Genomic DNA, 16,443 nt, shown 5'->3' with positions numbered 1-16,443 from the left:
GAGTGGGAATTACCTAAACCTTTTATAAGTGTTGGGTAAAGCATATGCTACATAGACCAAATCTAGAGCAGTGTGGGGGTAGACTCTGCTTTATCCTTTTGCTATTTGCTGAGTAGTCTGCTCAGAGATGCACTTGTCAATGGTTCTTCAGCATCTCACCACCTAGCTCTCACCAGGGGTCTGGGTAGTTATTATTCCTTTTATTTGTTCACTTTCTAAAAAAATTTGACTTTTTGTGAATATTTGAATAGTTATAAAATAGTTTCTATGCTGATTTAACATGGAAAGGGAGATGGTTGTATTTTTGTTGACATTACAATGCATACACACGTGTGTGTGTGTGTCACACTGAATGATACTGTCAATGCTGGGCTGATGCTAAATTTAAGGAACATAGAGAACTTGGGAAAAGGCCAGAGATGGAGAAAAGACTGTTAGTGGTTTGTTTATAGGGAAGAAATGGGTTTGCCCTAAAATAAATGCATGCTAGAAGATGAAAATAATAGTGCCCAGGTAGAAACTGGCAAAAAGGGTTCTCAAAGCAGAAACATGGGACCCATTTTGGATATAAATCCTAACTTCACTATTGGTGGTTTTGTAACCTTAAGCAAGACACTTGAAATCTCCAAGGTTCAATGCACTGAACTATGAAATGGAAATAATGCTTACCTGCAGATTGTTGCAAGGACTAAATATAATGCACATCAAATGTTAGGTATGATGCCTGGAGATAACTGGTGCTTAATAAGTGGTAATTAATATTGTTATTAATATATAGTATGATATTTTATAATATATGACATATATTTATAAAATATATATTGTTATTTAGAGATATATATATATATATATTTTTTTTTTTTAAAGGATGACGTGATGGTTAACTTTAGGTGTCAACTTGGCTGGATTAAGGGATACCTAAATAGCCGGTAAAGCATTATTTCTGGAGATTGGTATGTGAGTCAGTGAACCGAGTGGGGAAGAGCTGCCCTCAATGTGGGCGACCTGAATAGAATAAGGTAGAGGGAAGGTGAATTTTCTCTCTCTCCTGGAACTAGGACACCCCCTTCTTCTCCTGCCTTTGAACTCCAGGTTATCTGGCCTTTGGACTCTGGAACTTGCACAAGCAGCATCTTTGGTTTTTAGGCCTTCAGCCTCAGACTGACAGTTACACTGTTGACTTCCCTGGTGCCGAGATGTTTGTACTTGGACTGAGCTATGCCACTGGCTTCCGTGGGTCTCCTGTTTGTAGATGGCCTATCATGGGACTTCTCAGCCTGCATAATTCTGTGAGGCCATTCCCCTAATAAATCCTCTCTTCTCTTTATCTTTCTCTCTCTCGTTCCGTCTCTCTCTGTCTCTCTCTCCCCTATTGGTTCTATCTGTCTGGAGAACCTTGACTAATACAGATGGTGAACAAGTCTTTGTCTCTTTGAGAAGAATAAATAATTACAGGATAAATAATATAAATATTATTTAAGTATTTATATCTAATATAAATATATGTAATATAAAAATTATTTAAATAATTATTTTAAAATAATTAGCCTTAAACTTGCTAACTGAAAAGTTGAGTTTTCTTATTTAGGAAAGTCATTGCTGTTTCTTTGGCTTATGTTTAATTCAGATAATCAAATGCTTATTAAGCATCTACTGTGTGCCAGAACTGTGCTGCATACTGAGAATACTGAAATGCACGTGGCTTATGAAATGAACCCCCGCTCTTTAGATGCCTGCAGTTCAGGATAGATGCCCATTTGTCTGAAGTGTGGTAAGCACCTCCTACTTAAATCTTTGGCTTCAGCAGGCCACCACTATTTGGCCACCATAGTTTTGCCAACCTCAGCTTATTAATTAGTATCCTCATTTTTTAGACCCTTTTCAAGAATCTCAGAGAACAAATCTAGCCATGTGCTATCCAGCAAAAGCCAAACAAAGCATGTGAAATGGGTCCTTACGGTATAGTTTTTGTACCATCTATGCTTTGGCATCCAAGGTCACTTTTAATAATGCTGCCCATAACTCTATGCAGAATGCCTCCTGCCACAGCATTTAGGACTTCCACTCACAATACCTAGCAGCACCTCTAAGCATCACCACTGTCCATTCAACTGGTCACAATTAAGATAAGATCTGAGCTGCTTTCCGAAGATCTGTAAGATTCTCCAAAATAGGCCAAAGACGGCTATAAAGCCTCACACTGTGCATCATTTACTCGAGGTGGTCATCCAAGCATAGAACCTGATCTGACTCACCTTTACCACAGTTATCTCCTGATCCTCGCATAAACTCAACAAATAGCCCTTTTGGAGTCCAGAAATAAACACCTGCACATATGACCAAATGATTTTCCATAAGGGTGCCAAAACCATCCAATGGGGCAAGGACAGTTTTTTCAACAAATAACATTGGGAAAACTGGGTATCAACTTGCAAGAGAAATTGGACCCCCATTTTATGCCAGATACAAAAATTAAATCAAAATGGATTAAAAACCTAGATGTAAGACCTGAAACTATAAAACTCTTAGAAGAAAACAGAGGAAAAACTTCATAACATTGGGTTTGGCAATAATTTCTTGGATACGACAACAAAAGTACAGACAACAAAAGAAAAAGAAAAGTTGGACTACATCAACATTAAAAGGTTCTGTGCATTAAAGGACACATCAGCAGAGTAAAAGGCATCCCACACAATGGGAGAAAATGTTTGCAAATCATACGTCTGATAAGGGTTTAGTATCCAGAATGTATGAAGAACTCTTACACTGGGCATGGTGGCTCATGCCTGTAATCCTAGCACTTTGGGAAGCTGAGGTGGGAGGGTTGCTTGAGCCCAGGAGTTCAAGACCACCTTGGGCAACATAGTGAGACCCCTGTCTCTACAAAAAAAATAAATACATAAATAAATAAAATAAAGAACAAAATTAGCTGAGCGTGGCGGTGTGCATCTATAGTCCCAGCTACCTAGGAGGCTGGTGTGGAAGAATCGCTTGGGCCTTGGAGGTCAATAGTGCAGTGAGCTGTGATTGCATCACTGCACTCTAGCTGGGGTGACAGAGTGAGATCCTGCCTCAAAACAAAAAACAAAGCAAAACAAAACAAAACAAACAAAACTCTCACAACTCAACAATAAAATCTTCAATTTTAAGATGGGCAAAGAATTTGAATAGACATTTCTCAAAAAATGTTATACAAATGGCAATAGCATATGAAAAAAATGCTCAATGTCATTAATCATTAGGGAAATGCAAATCAAAACCACAATGGGGTACCACCTCAAACCCATTAGGATGGCTACTACCAAAACCCAGAAAATAGTAAATGTTGACAAAGGTATGCAGAAATTGGAACTCTTGTGCACTGTTGATGGGAATGTAAAACGGTGCAATAGCTATAGAAAACAGTATGGTGGGCCCCCAAAAAATTAAAAATAGAATTATCATGTGATTCAGCAATTCTTAGTATATACCCAAAATAACTGAAAGCATGGACCTGAGGAGATATTTGTACATGCATGTTCATAGTAGCATTTTTCACAATAGCCAAAAGGTGGAAGCAATCCAAGTGTTTTATCCGTTTTGTGTTGCTGTATCACAATGCCTGAGACTGGGTAATTTATAAAGAAAAGAAATGTGTTTGGCTCATGGTTCTGGAAACTGGGAAGTCCAAGGGCAGAGTACTGGCAAATACTTGACATCTGGTGAGAGCCTTCTTGCTGTGCCATTCCACGGTGGAAGGTGGAAGGGCAAGAGAGCATGAGAGGGAGAAAAGGAGGTCAAACAAATCCTTTTATCAGGAACCCACTCGTGTGATAACTGCTTTAATCCATTCATAAGGGGAGAGCCCCTCATGACCTACTCACCTCTTAAAGGTCTCAACACTGTTGAATTGGGAATTAAGTTTCCAACCCATGAGCTTGGGGAATACATTCAAACAATGGCACCAAGTGTCCATCATCAGATGAATGGATAAGCAAAATGTGGTATATACATAAAGTGGAATATTATTCAGCCTTAAAAAGGAAGGAAATTCTGACACATGCTACAATATGAATGAACCTTGAGGACGTCATGCCAAGTGAAATAAGCCAATCACAAAAGGAAAAATATAGTATGATTCCACTTACATGGGGTACCTGGAATAGTCAAATTCATAGAGATGGAAAGTAGAATGGTCGTCACCAGGGCTGGGCGACAGGGGGATGGGGAATTGTCACTTAATGGGTACAGAGTTTTAGTTTTGCAAGATGAAAAGGGTTCTATGGATGGTATTGATGGGCCCGATATTGATGGTAGCACAACAAGGTGAAAGTACTAATGTTACTGAATTGTGCACTTAAAAATAGTTAAGATGGTAAATTTTATGATATGTGTATTTTACCACAATGTTTAAAAAAGCAACTAGCGGCCAGATGCAGTGACTCGTGCCGGTAATCCCAGCACTTTGGGAGGTCGAGGCGGGTGGATCGCGAGGTCAGGAGTTCAAGACCAGCCTGGCAAATACGGTGAAACCCCATCTCTACTAAAAATACAAAAATTAGGCGGGCATGGTGGCACGTCTGTAGTCCCAGCTACTCAGGAGGCTGAGGCAGAAGAATTGCTTGAACCCGGGAAGTGGAGGTTGCAGTGAGCCAAGATCTCACCACCGCACTCCAGCCTGGGTGACAGAATGAGACAGTGTCTCAAAAGAAAAAAAAAAAAATGCAACTAGCCCAGTGTTCAGTCTGGCCTCTCAAAACTATGAACTTCTGCCCTCTATTTCTAGTTCCCTGGCCTTGCCATGCACTTTTTTTCTTTCTTTCTTTCTTTTTTCTTTTTTGAGACAGTCTCACCCTATTGCCAGGCTGGAGTGCAGTGGCGTGACCTCGGCTCACTGCAACCTCCCCCTCCTGAGTTCAAGGGATTCTCCCGCCCCAGCGCCTGCAGGTGGGACTATAGGCGTGCACCACCATGCCCAGCTAATTTTTGTATTTTTAGTAGAGATGGGGTTTTACCATGTTGGCCAGGATGGTCTCAATCTCTTGACCTCGTGATCAGCCCGCCTTAGCCTCCCAAAGTGCTGGGATTACAGGCGTGTTCCACCGTGCCTGGCTGCCATCCACTTTTTATATACACCACCCTGTTTTCCACCGTTTCTCACTATGGCCAGCCCATGTGGACTCTGCCTGGCAATGTGCATATACTCTTGTCATCCAGTGCAAGAGGAAGGACTTAATTGCAAGATATCCTGGACTCCCACCACCACAGAACCTTCTCATAACACTCCACCCCACAGTATGCTCTGGGATCATCACAACTCTTTGCCAAGCAAACCTGGGAAAGTTCAGCCCTTCCATTACTCCTTGTGGTTGGTGATGGACAAGTAGAGAGAGCCTGAAGCAAAGGAGTTACACATGACCTCCCCACTCAGTGTGCCTGGCACACCATAGGAGAAAAACCTCAACATTCTATGAGGGCCCAGTTTGGCATTTTAAAAACTATATTTTTTTCTGTCTCTCCAGCCTCTTACTTTTTTTTTGTTTTTTGTTTTTTGTTTCAGACAGAGTCTTATTCCTTTTCCCAGGCTGGAGTGCAGTTGTATGATCACAGCTCACTGCCACCTCAAATCCCTGGGCAGAAGCAATCCTCCTGCCTCAGCCTCCTGACTATTAAGGACTACAGGCACATACCACCAAACCTGGCTAATTTTTAATTTTTTTTTTTTTTTTTTTGGTAGAGACGGGATCTCACTTTGTTGCCCAGGCTGATCTCAAACTCCTAGGCTCAAGCAGTCTTCCCGCCTCAGCCTCCTTAAGTGCTGGGATTACAGGCATGAGCCACTGCACCTAGCTGCCTCTTGACCTCTGACCAAAGTGCTCATTTCCCATTTTCTGGTCTTAAATCTCCCTGCAGAGTTGTGTGCTCATCTTCTTACCTATTACTTCAGCTTCTCTGTTATTTCAATCCAAATGTCACCTCCAACTGCATAGCCTAAAGCTTGGTCCTAGGGAGTGTCACTCACAGCAGGCCCCTCTAGACTGTTATGACATGACTACAGCCACATACAGCAAACTTGGGAGGTAGGAGGCAATGTGGGTATGTCCGTGCTATCAATTTAGCATTTTCTTGACTTTAATTCATATTTAGATGAGGTGACTGTCTTAGTCCATTTGGGTTGCTATAACAACAGAAATGTATTTCTCACAGTTAGGGAAGCTGGGAAATTCAAGATCAAGGCACTGGAGGATTTGGTCAGATATGCTGGCTCACACCTGTAATCCCAGAACTTTGGGAGGCTGAGGTGGGCAGATCGCTTGAGCCCAGGAGTTCATGACCATCCTGGGCAACATGGTGAAACCCTGTCTCTAAAAAAAAAAAAAGGCACTGGCAGATTTGGTGTCTGGTGAGAGCCTACTTCATAGAAGGCACATTTCGCTGTGTCCTCACATGGTGCAAGGGACAACTGAGCTCCTTCAGCACTCTTTTATGATGACACTAATCCCTTTAGTTCTCATGACCTAATTACCTCCCAACAGCCCACCTTCTAATACCATCACTTTAGGGGTTAGGATTTCAACATATGAATATTAGAGGGATACAAACATTCCAACTATAGCAGTGACCAAGTTAAAAATTTGGGTCATAGGCTGGGCACAGTGGCTCAAGCCTGTAATCCCAGAACTTTGGGAGGCTGAGGTGGGATCACCTGAGGGCGGGAGCTTGAGACCAGCCTGACCAACATGGAGAAACCCGTCTCTACTAAAAATACAAAAATTAGCCGGGCATGGTGGTACATGCCTGTAATTCCATCTACTCGGGAGGCTAAGGCAGGAGAATCACTTGAAGCCATGAGGAGGAGGTTGCAGTGAGCCGAGATTGCGCCATTGCACTCCAACTTGGGCAACAAGAGTGAAACTCCATCTCAAACCTATTAAAAGAGGTCCTGGCCGGGTGTGGTGGCTCATGCCTGTAATCCCAGCACTTTGGGAGGCCGAGGTGGGTGGATCACGAGCTCAGGAGTTCAAGACCAGCCTAGCCAACATGGTGAAACCTCCTCTCTACTAAAACCATAAAAACTTAGCTGGGTGTGGTGGCGGACACCTGTTATCCCAGCTACTTGGGAGGCTGAGGCAGGAGAATTGCTTGAACCTGGGAGGTGGAAGTTGCAGTGAGCCGAGATTGCACCACTGCACTCCAGCCTGGGTGACAGACCAAGACTCGGTCTTGGAAAAAAATAAAATAAAATAGTTCCTATATACTTTTATTTTTACCCTTTTGTTAACGTTAAAAAAATTTTTTGTTTTTTTTTTTGTTGTTGTTGTTACTTGTCTCTGACCCCTCTACTCTGGAATTAACCACCTGTTTTAATTTTCCTAGATCCTTTTAAAACTTAAAGGTGGTTTGCAGACTATTAGCGTTAGCATCACCAGGAGAGGTTGTTAGCAATTCAACATCGCAGTCTCCAGCTCAGGCCTAGCAAATCAAGATCTGCAGCTTAATAAGATCCCCAGGTGATTTGTATGTACATTAAAATTAGAACTGTTCCAGAAAGATTCTAACTGCTCTTGTTGGAACAATGGGTCTCTACCCTCACTGTTCATTAGAAGAATCTCAGAAGCTTTTAAAACATACTGATTTGGCCTGGCACAGTGGCTCATGCCTATCATCCCAGCACTTTGGGAGGCTGAGGAGAATTGCTTAAGACCAGGAGTTTGAGACCAGCCTGGGCAACATAGCGAGACTCCTCTCTACACACACCCTCAACCCCCTCCCTGTCACCCCCGCCCCACCGCCACCCCCAGGCAAAAAAAATTAAGCATGGTGGCATGTGCCTGTAGTCCCAGCTACTTGGGAGGCTGAGGTGGGAAGATTGTTGGAGCCCAGGAGTTCACGGCTGCAGTGAGCCATGATTGCTCTGCTGCACTGCATCCTTGGCAACAGAGACCCTGTCTCTCTCTAAAAACAACAAGCACAGCTACTGATTCCTGTGATCCACCACCAGATTCTGATTTCATCCATCTATGGGAGGCCTAGGCATTGGTGTTTGTTATGTTTTTTTCATTTCTTGTGTGTGTTTTTATTTGTTTGTTTCCTCTGTACAGATGATGTCTTTTATTCTCTAGGAGATTTTGATAGTTAGCCAGGCTTGAGAACCACTGAGTTGTGACTAAGAGAAAAATATCATGGAGAATACCATAGGCTGTGAGCTCGTTTACAGTTGTGAAAAACAGATTATTAAATTTGAGTAGGTCTTAACCTTAATATATGACTTGTTTTCTATTTCCTTAGTCCCTAGGGTATGTGTCTCAACAGCTCTTAACTTCTATTAAGTAGTGTTCAGGACTTCCAACCAAGTCTCATGAGAGGGTCATGCTCCTGTCCCAGTGCCCAGAGCTGGTGCTGCTTCCTGCTGCTGCTGAAGCCCCAGCTGCAGAGCACTGATGGGATCAGCCATCACCACCACCTTGGTTGCTGGTGCGATGTTTGGTTGATGCCCCTAGAGACTCACATGCCCTGAAATGAGCACATGATGCTTTTACATACTCCCTGAAAATCAACCCTGTGGCCGTGACATACCAGCCCCAACAACCAAAACAACTTTGGTAGCCCCATCAGTCTGTGACTTCTAAATTTTCTTTAGCATCTTCCCATTTTTTTCCTTTTTTTTTTTTTTTTTTTTTTTTTTTTTGGTGAGACAGAGTCTTGCTGTGTCGCCCAGGCTGAAGTGCAGTGGTGCAATCTCAGCTCACTGCAACCTCCACCTCCCAGGTTCAAGCGATTCTCCTGCCTCAGCCTCCTGAGTAGCTGGGATTACAGGTACAGGCCACCACGACTGGCTTTTTTTTTTTTTTTTTTTGTATTTTTAGTAGAGACGGGGTTTTGCCATGTTGGCCTGGCTGGCCTCGAACTCCTGACCTCAAGTGATCTGCTGGCCTTGGCCTCCCAAAGTGCTGGGATTACAGGCATGAGCCACCGTGCCTGGCCTCCATTTTCCTCTGTTTTTTCAGAGAGCCCAGGTGCCTGGCCTCCATTTTCCTGTTCTTTCAGAGAGCGCAGGCAGAAGCTATTATCATCAAAAGTGAGTTTAAGACTAGTGAGCCTCCCTTGCCACCTGGGTCTCACCTCTCCTGAGGACATGCTTTGCTTTTTGTGATCACAGGTGAGTAGATGAAGGTCTCCCTGTAAGGCTATATACATATTTACATATTCACTCATATTCTTCCTTTGCATCCCAGAAACTAATTTTTAGCAGATTTAAAGCAGATTTTTTAGTCAATGTTAGAAAACATTTTTTAATGTATGAAAGTGAAATTCAATGTAATTAATTTATTAAATCTTAATTGAATTCCTGCTGTTTCCATCACCAGAAAATGACTGCTACGTTTTCTATTGTTATTCGAAATACTCATCTTCTTTATAAATATTTTGACATTTTTTGAAATGCCAAAAATATGCATGGTGTGTGCTATGTAGTCAAGAATTAGCACTTTTGCTTTGGCATAAAGCAAATTTCAGGTGGGGAAAGGAGGCAGTTGATAATGCAGATTTTAAAAAGTAGAATTAAGTTAAAATGGTTATTTTTATTAACATAATCTGTTTCAAGATAGGGTCCTAACAACTTGATTTCTCTATAAGAAATGTCCCCTAAATGATGGTGGGTCACTTTTGGAGTTGAAAATTCTGGCTCCTAATTAAATATGTGTGGTTGAGCAAGTCAGTCTTTTTCTGCCTCAGAGTATTTATCTGTAAAATTAGGAAGTTGCACCAAGAGTCTGATAAAGCACCTTCCAGCTCTAAAAGTCAATGATTCTATGAATGCTCAGCTACATTCTCTATCACCAAAAGGTAGAAACGGTGTCTTCTATTTTTTCCTAAATCCCGATTTTGCCATCATATGGAAAACAACAAAAATAAAGGTAATTAAAAATAGGAAAGAAATGGACTTAAAATTATGCCATCTGATGTCTCAGGCATTTTCATTTTATGTTCCATTCTGGTCCTTGAACATATGTATACATAATTTTACATAGTTGCAATCATAAAATAGGTAAAATGTTATATTTGGCCTACTTCACTTAACATTATGTAACTTTAATATCACCATTATCACTGATAATTATAGTTTAAATGGCCACATGGTATTCCGTTTCATTGATGTATCATAGTTTACTTTAAAAGTCCCTATATTTGGAACTTTAGACTGCTTTCAATGTTTGATACCATAAAGAAGCTACAGCAAATTTTTTATTCATATGGCTCTTTCTTTTGAATAACTTTCTAAGAATAAATTTCTAGGAGTGTAATTACTGAATTAAAGGGAGCCTCTTTACCATTGTTTATAAGTATTAGCAAATGGCTTTCCTGAAAGCTTACACTGATTTACATTGTTGCCACCACATCTGAGAGTGATAGTTTAAGCCTCCCCAAAGGTGTGGTATGAAATTAATTAATGTTTTAATTTACATTTCTCTGATAACTGGCAATCTTGAACATTTTTTCATTTGAGATTGCATTTTATCTTATGCAAATTGTCTGCTTGTACCCTTTTCCATTTACATTTATCTGACTGTGAAACCATCGGTGAGTCACTTAACCTCTCTGCGGCTTGGTTTTCTCATCGATAAGCAGGATAATAATAATTTCTATCTCAGAAATGTTGTATGGATTTCTCAATGTAAAGTATATAGAATAGTACTTGATATATGGAGAACCTTTAAAAAAATGTTAGTACTAGTTGTATTAGAACATTCCTGATTTTCGTTACAATTTATGATTTCCTCTGGTCTTTGTATAAATGCATAAATATCTTTGATTAACTTAGAAGTCTTTATAAAACATAGATGTAATCATTTGGTCTGCTGGGTTTGGCTAAGTGTCTTTCTCTGTTGTTTTAATTACTGTATTGGTTTTGCGTATATGTTCAGGCATGCACATATGAGCGTACGAGTATGTATTTTCTCACAAGTCCAGAAACACAGAGTCTATGCCAAAGGGGCAGCTCATAAAAATGTTGACTGCCTGACAGTGCTCAGAATGGTGCAGTCATCTCTGTTGAATAACTGTTCAACCAAATCATTTAGAAAAATACCAAACAAGCAAAATCAAACCACATACATACACGCACTCACAAAATCAAAACCAAACCCAAACCATGCACATACTCACATGCACATTACAAACAAAATGTTTTAAGCCAGAGAGATAAAAGATATTGTAAACTATATAAATTATTTCTCTTTAAGAATAACTGATTCTTTTTCTTTTTTTTTTGAGACTGAGTCTTGCTCTGTCGCCAGGCTGCAGTGCAGTGGCACGATCTCAGCTCACTGCAACCTCTGCCTCCTGGGTTCAAGCGATTCCCCTGCCTCAGCCTCCTGAGTAGCTGGGACTACAGGTGCCCGCCACCATGCCCAGCTAATTTTTTGTATTTTAGTAGAGACGGAGTTTCACCTTGTTGGCCAGGATGGTCTCGATTTCCTGACCTCGTGATCCATTCGCCTCGGCCTCCCAAAGTGCCAGGATTATAGGCGTGAGCCACCGTGCCTGGCCATAACTGATTCTGTATATACAATTGTTGCCTAATTCCTAGCATACTGAGATCCTATTTATTTATTTATTTATTTTCTGAGATCTAATTTAGACCATGGAGAGGAAAAACATAAAGGTGGTATTAATAAACTGCTTTGGGGAGTAAAAGAACCTCTTAGAATCCACGACATCATGGATGGAAGAGATCCTTAAGGAGGGAATGAAGCACAGCTCAGAGTGGGAAGGTTAGCAGTGTTGAAGACCAAAGTTATTCATCTCTACGTGAGTCAATTGAAAGAAAAGAATTAAAAGCATTAAAAAAAACAATATGAGTAATGGGAGGAACTGATGAAGCCTGCTGCCCAGATGAGGATTGGAAACTATTTAAACTGGATAATACAGTGTGTGTTTTGGCTCTGAGAAAACAGAAGTTGAACTTTTGAGTAGTAATCAAGGACATGGTCTCAAAGTGTTTGCAAATAGTGCTGGTATGGAGAACAGATGCCGACATTATTGCCAATGGGAATCACAATAAGAGACTAAAAGAAACCACAGGAAATTTTTGCAGAAAGCTTGGCATTGAGAATGATTTATGGTTGATTTAAGAAGGAGACAAGGAAAATAAGGCTACAGTGTATACCATCTGACTGCTGCAGACCAAGGATGTAAACAGTTAGCCATGGCTTTCCAGCCTCCTGGAAATCAGGATTCTGCTCATACAGAAAGGCGCCAGAATGTTTGTCTGAGTTAAGTGCATACTTCTTTTTTAGTATCTAAGAATAGTTATCCTCCTTTCCTCTCCCATTACTGCTTGGGTATCCTTAAAAATCCTCACCAGCTATTAAGTATCATGGAGTTACGCAAAGAGGTCTGCAGGGAACTTGATGGCTTCCCAAAGCAGATCAGAGAAACTCCCAGGAGGCCCTAGGCTTGAAAGGTGAGCAGCTCTATTTTGTTGCTGTTATGTGTGTGATGTACTTTTATGTTAGAAAACTGAGGTTTGGAGGATTTAGGAGAGTGAGGTGAATCTTCCAAAAATATCTAACAAAGTATGCTGAGAAGGTAAGTTAGAGCGGAAAACACGTGACCATTCCTTGGCCTTGGGTCACTGAAGTTATAACCTCCCTTCAAAGAGTAGAGAACAAACATTGCCTCTGAGACAAAAATAAGAACTTCTTTTTGTTTGTTGGTTTGTTTGTTGTGAGAGAGGGTCTCGCTCTGTCACCCAGGATAAAGTGCGGTGACGTGATCATGGCTCACTGCAGCCTCAACCTCCTGGGCTCAGGTGATCCTTCCACTTCAGCCTCCTGAGTAGCTGGGACCACAGGTGCGTGCCAGTACACCTGGCTACTTTTTAAATTTTTTGTAGAGACAGGGTCTCCTTATGTGGCCCAGGCTGTTCTCAAACTCCTGTCCTCAAGCCATCCTCCCACCTCGGCCTCCCCAAGTGCCGGCATTATAGGCGTGAACCGCCATGCCTGGCCAAAATAAGAAGTTTTTGAGCTATCCTATAGGGTGTCTGAGTTTTGAAATGGGAAAAGAGAGATATATTTGACTAAAAGTAGTAGGATTTTCATATGAGAGAGACAGTCTAGAGGGAGGTCAGTGCTGGTCCTCAAGTCCTTGGGACTACTAGAGAAATATAAGGGGAGAAGATGAAAAACAGTAACAACCAAAATGTTGCCAAAGGTTAAAAACAATGAGCCTGTGACAATGCTTTCTGAATAGCAAAGGAAACAGATTAGATGAGGAAAATAATGTTAGACTTTGTGCCCAGGAACCTGAGCCAATGAAGCCTATCAGTGACCAGAGTTCCATTACCTTAGGAAACTGACTCCAGGCTCTCTCGTCATGTCTGTTTATAGGCATTCTCCCCACATTCATATCTCGCCCTTTTTTCCTAGTTGTGTTTCCTTTGAAAACTTGTACTCCTTGAGCCTGTGCTAAGACTGCAGAGGTCCATCCAAACCTGGACCACAGTAGCTAGCGAGATCCAAGTGTACCCTTGGTGTGCAGGGTGCCCGTCTCAGGAGCATAGTCAGAGAAGAGCTGATACAGCGAGGGTAGATGGAAAGGTGAGGATTCTCTCTGTCTGCCTGCATTGTCCTCTCCACCCTCTTGTTTTCTTGGCAGAATCCTTGATCATTCAGGATCTACTCAAATGTTATTATCTATTATCTCTCTGTAAACCCCATTGATGGAAAGAGCTCTATTCCCATGGCATCTTGTACATAGCATTAATTACACATTTGCTGCATTGTTTTCTAATAGTTTGTGTGTCCATCTTTCTTACAGGACCATCAACTCTAAGATGTTAGGGACTGTATTTTGCATCTATCTCCAGCCCTGAAGCAGTATCCAGAACTACATTGTGCTGTATGGAAGCTGTCAGCTACATGTGGGTATTGAGCGCTTGAAATGTGATAAATTCCAACTGAGATTGTTGCGAGTGTAAAATACACATCAGGTTTTGTCAACCTAGTATGAATAAGAGAATGTAGGCTGGGTACAGTAGCTCATACCTGTAATCCCAGCATTTTTGGAGGCTGAGGCAGGCAGATCACTTGAGGCCGGGAGTTCGAGACCAGTCTGGCCAACATGGCAAACCCTGTCTACTAAAAATAAAAAAAATTGGCCAGGCCTGGTGGTGAATGTCTGTAATCCCAGCTACTTGGGAGGCTGAGGCTCAAGAATCACTTGAACCTGAGATGCAGAGGTTGCAGAAGGCTGAGATCGTACCCCTGCACTCCAGCCTGGGCAACACAGTAAGACTCTGTCTCAACGAAAAAAAAAAAAAAGAGCCAGGCATCGTGGCTCATGCCTGTAATCCCAGCACTTTGAGAGGCCGAGGCGAGTGGATCACCTGAGGTCGGGAGTTCGAGACTGTGCTGGCCAACATGGGGAAACCCTGACTCTACTGAAAATGCAGAAATTAGCCAGGCATGATGCAGGCACCTGTAATCCCAGCTACTCAGGAGGCTGAGGCAGGAGAACCATTTGAACTCAGGAGACGGAGGTTGCAGTGAGCTGAGATCTCACCACTGCACTCCAGCCTGGGTGACAGAGAGAGACTCTGTCTCAAAAAAAAAAAAAAAAAAAAAAAAAGAGAGACAGAGAATGTAAACTATCTCACTAATAAATTTTTATGATTACATGTTAAAATGATAATATTTGGGATGTATTGTGTTAAATAGGATATATTATTAAAATTAATTGTATCTGCATCTTTTTACTGTCTTACATGGCTACTAGAAAATTTAAAAGTATATATATGACTCCTGTTATACTTTTATTGGACAGGGATGGTCTAGAACATAGTAGAGGCTTGTTTGAGTCAGGGTCTTAGCAAGCAAAAGAAAATACATTCATTTTGGATTTTGAAGAGATGTTAATGAAGGGGCAATTTATAGAAGTGTGGGCAAGGTTAAGGAAACCCACAAAGGATGCTGAAGCACCAAGAGACTAGGAAAAGAGGGGAGCAGTTAGCCTACAAAGGAGAGGAAAAGCCATTACTAGAGCTAATGAGCACTGGAGGTGCCTAAGAGGAGCACCCAGCAGGAGCTCTAGTTCCCGTCACTGCCAGAACCATGTCTTGCTCCCACTGGCTGTAAGGAATCAGAAGCCGGAAGGCAGAGATCCTGGATGATGTAGCCCTTAGGGGACCACTCCCACCACCCCGGGCAGAGAAGATGGAGAATAGGTGAGGGCAGGAGGAGAGCATGGGATAAAGAGTAATGAGCACAGAGCTCAGTACATTTGTTCAGTGAATGAATGAAATGAAACTAGTCACTAAGGAGAGAATGGAGGATGGTGCAAAATTAACTTTTTCCCATCTGGGATTATTTTGCAGTAGTGCTTTTCAAACTGTTCTGTGACACTGAAGAGTTTAATGAAATTATGTTAGGGGTTCCACAGACATTTCTTTCCTGTTCTAAATATATGTATTTCTAACTATTAAAATACTGCCCTCGAGGATGGGCACGGTGGCTCACATCTGTAATCCCAGCACTTTAGGAGGCCAAGGCAGGTGGATCACTTGAGGTCAGGAGTTTGAGACCAACCTGGCCAACATAGTGAAACCCCATCTCTACTTAAAATATAAAAATTAGCTGGGCATAGTGGCACATGCCTGTAGTCCCAGCTATTCGGGAGGCTGAGGCAGGATAATTGCTTGAACCTCAGAGGCAGAGGTTGCAGTGAGCTGAGATTGCACCACTGCGTTCCAGCTTGGGCAACAGAATGAGACTCCATCTCAAAAAAAAAAAAAAAAAGAACTCGCCTAAAGCACAGGAACATGCACATCCAAACGTGTTATATATCAAAATTTTTAACACATGGGAAACAGGTCACACATCAACTTGTGCTGCCAGGTGAATTTTTGTGCAAGCCTAAAAACAAGAGTTCCTCCTGTCTCTTTTGTGGTTTTATTTGAATATTATTTTTTATTCTTTTAATTTTTCTAGTCAGTTTCTGCTTATCCATTAATTGAATATCTTAAATGTGTCACTTATTAATGTTTAGGTCTGCATTAGTGCTTTAGAAAAATTCAGGTCTACATGTGTCCATTTATATAAAGTTGCACACATTAGTATACCATTGTAACACATGGGCACAGCTCAATTAAATGCTGAGCAATGTTCAGGAATGTGTATTTGACACATGTTCTTGTCTCATCACATATCTCACTTGCTATCATGTTTATGTAAAAATGATACATTCATGTTAAGGAATTCTACAATAGCAGATATTATAGGAATTCAATCTGAAATGCATTTCTGGCCATTTGCATTTGATGTTCCCTATGCTTTGAAGGTATTTCCTTTAGCTCTTGGTAAGGCTGAGATTAAGATGTTCCTTAGTTCTATTTATCCTTTTATCCTTTAGCTTTTAGCTGAAATGTTTCCTCCTTGGGAAAGGCTTCCCTGACCACCTAAT

The 16,443-nt window shown here is 41.5% G+C and overlaps 1 protein-coding gene across 6 annotated transcripts in view; it reads left to right on the top strand.

The window, feature by feature from the left end:
- METTL8 (methyltransferase 8, tRNA N3-cytidine) overlaps positions 1 to 16,443 on the top strand; it is a 180,016-nt gene that overhangs the window by 115,497 nt on the left and 48,076 nt on the right. For 3 of the 6 annotated variants that reach the window (XR_012094219.1, XR_012094217.1, XR_012094221.1), the window contains exons 12-14: positions 1,093 to 1,289; positions 1,628 to 1,771; positions 13,804 to 13,906. The gene's annotated coding sequence lies outside the window, so the exon portion shown is untranslated. Of the gene's footprint in view, positions 1 to 867; positions 1,290 to 1,627; positions 1,772 to 13,803; positions 13,907 to 16,443 lie in introns of all 6 variants that reach the window. The other 3 variants (XR_012094218.1, XR_012094220.1, XR_012094222.1) reach the window with 3 other exon arrangements.

This window comes from Chlorocebus sabaeus, chromosome 10 (genome assembly GCF_047675955.1).
Source record: "Chlorocebus sabaeus isolate Y175 chromosome 10, mChlSab1.0.hap1, whole genome shotgun sequence".
Taxonomy (NCBI): Eukaryota; Metazoa; Chordata; class Mammalia; order Primates; family Cercopithecidae; genus Chlorocebus; species Chlorocebus sabaeus.
This window is presented reverse-complemented; position numbering and strand designations above follow the sequence as displayed.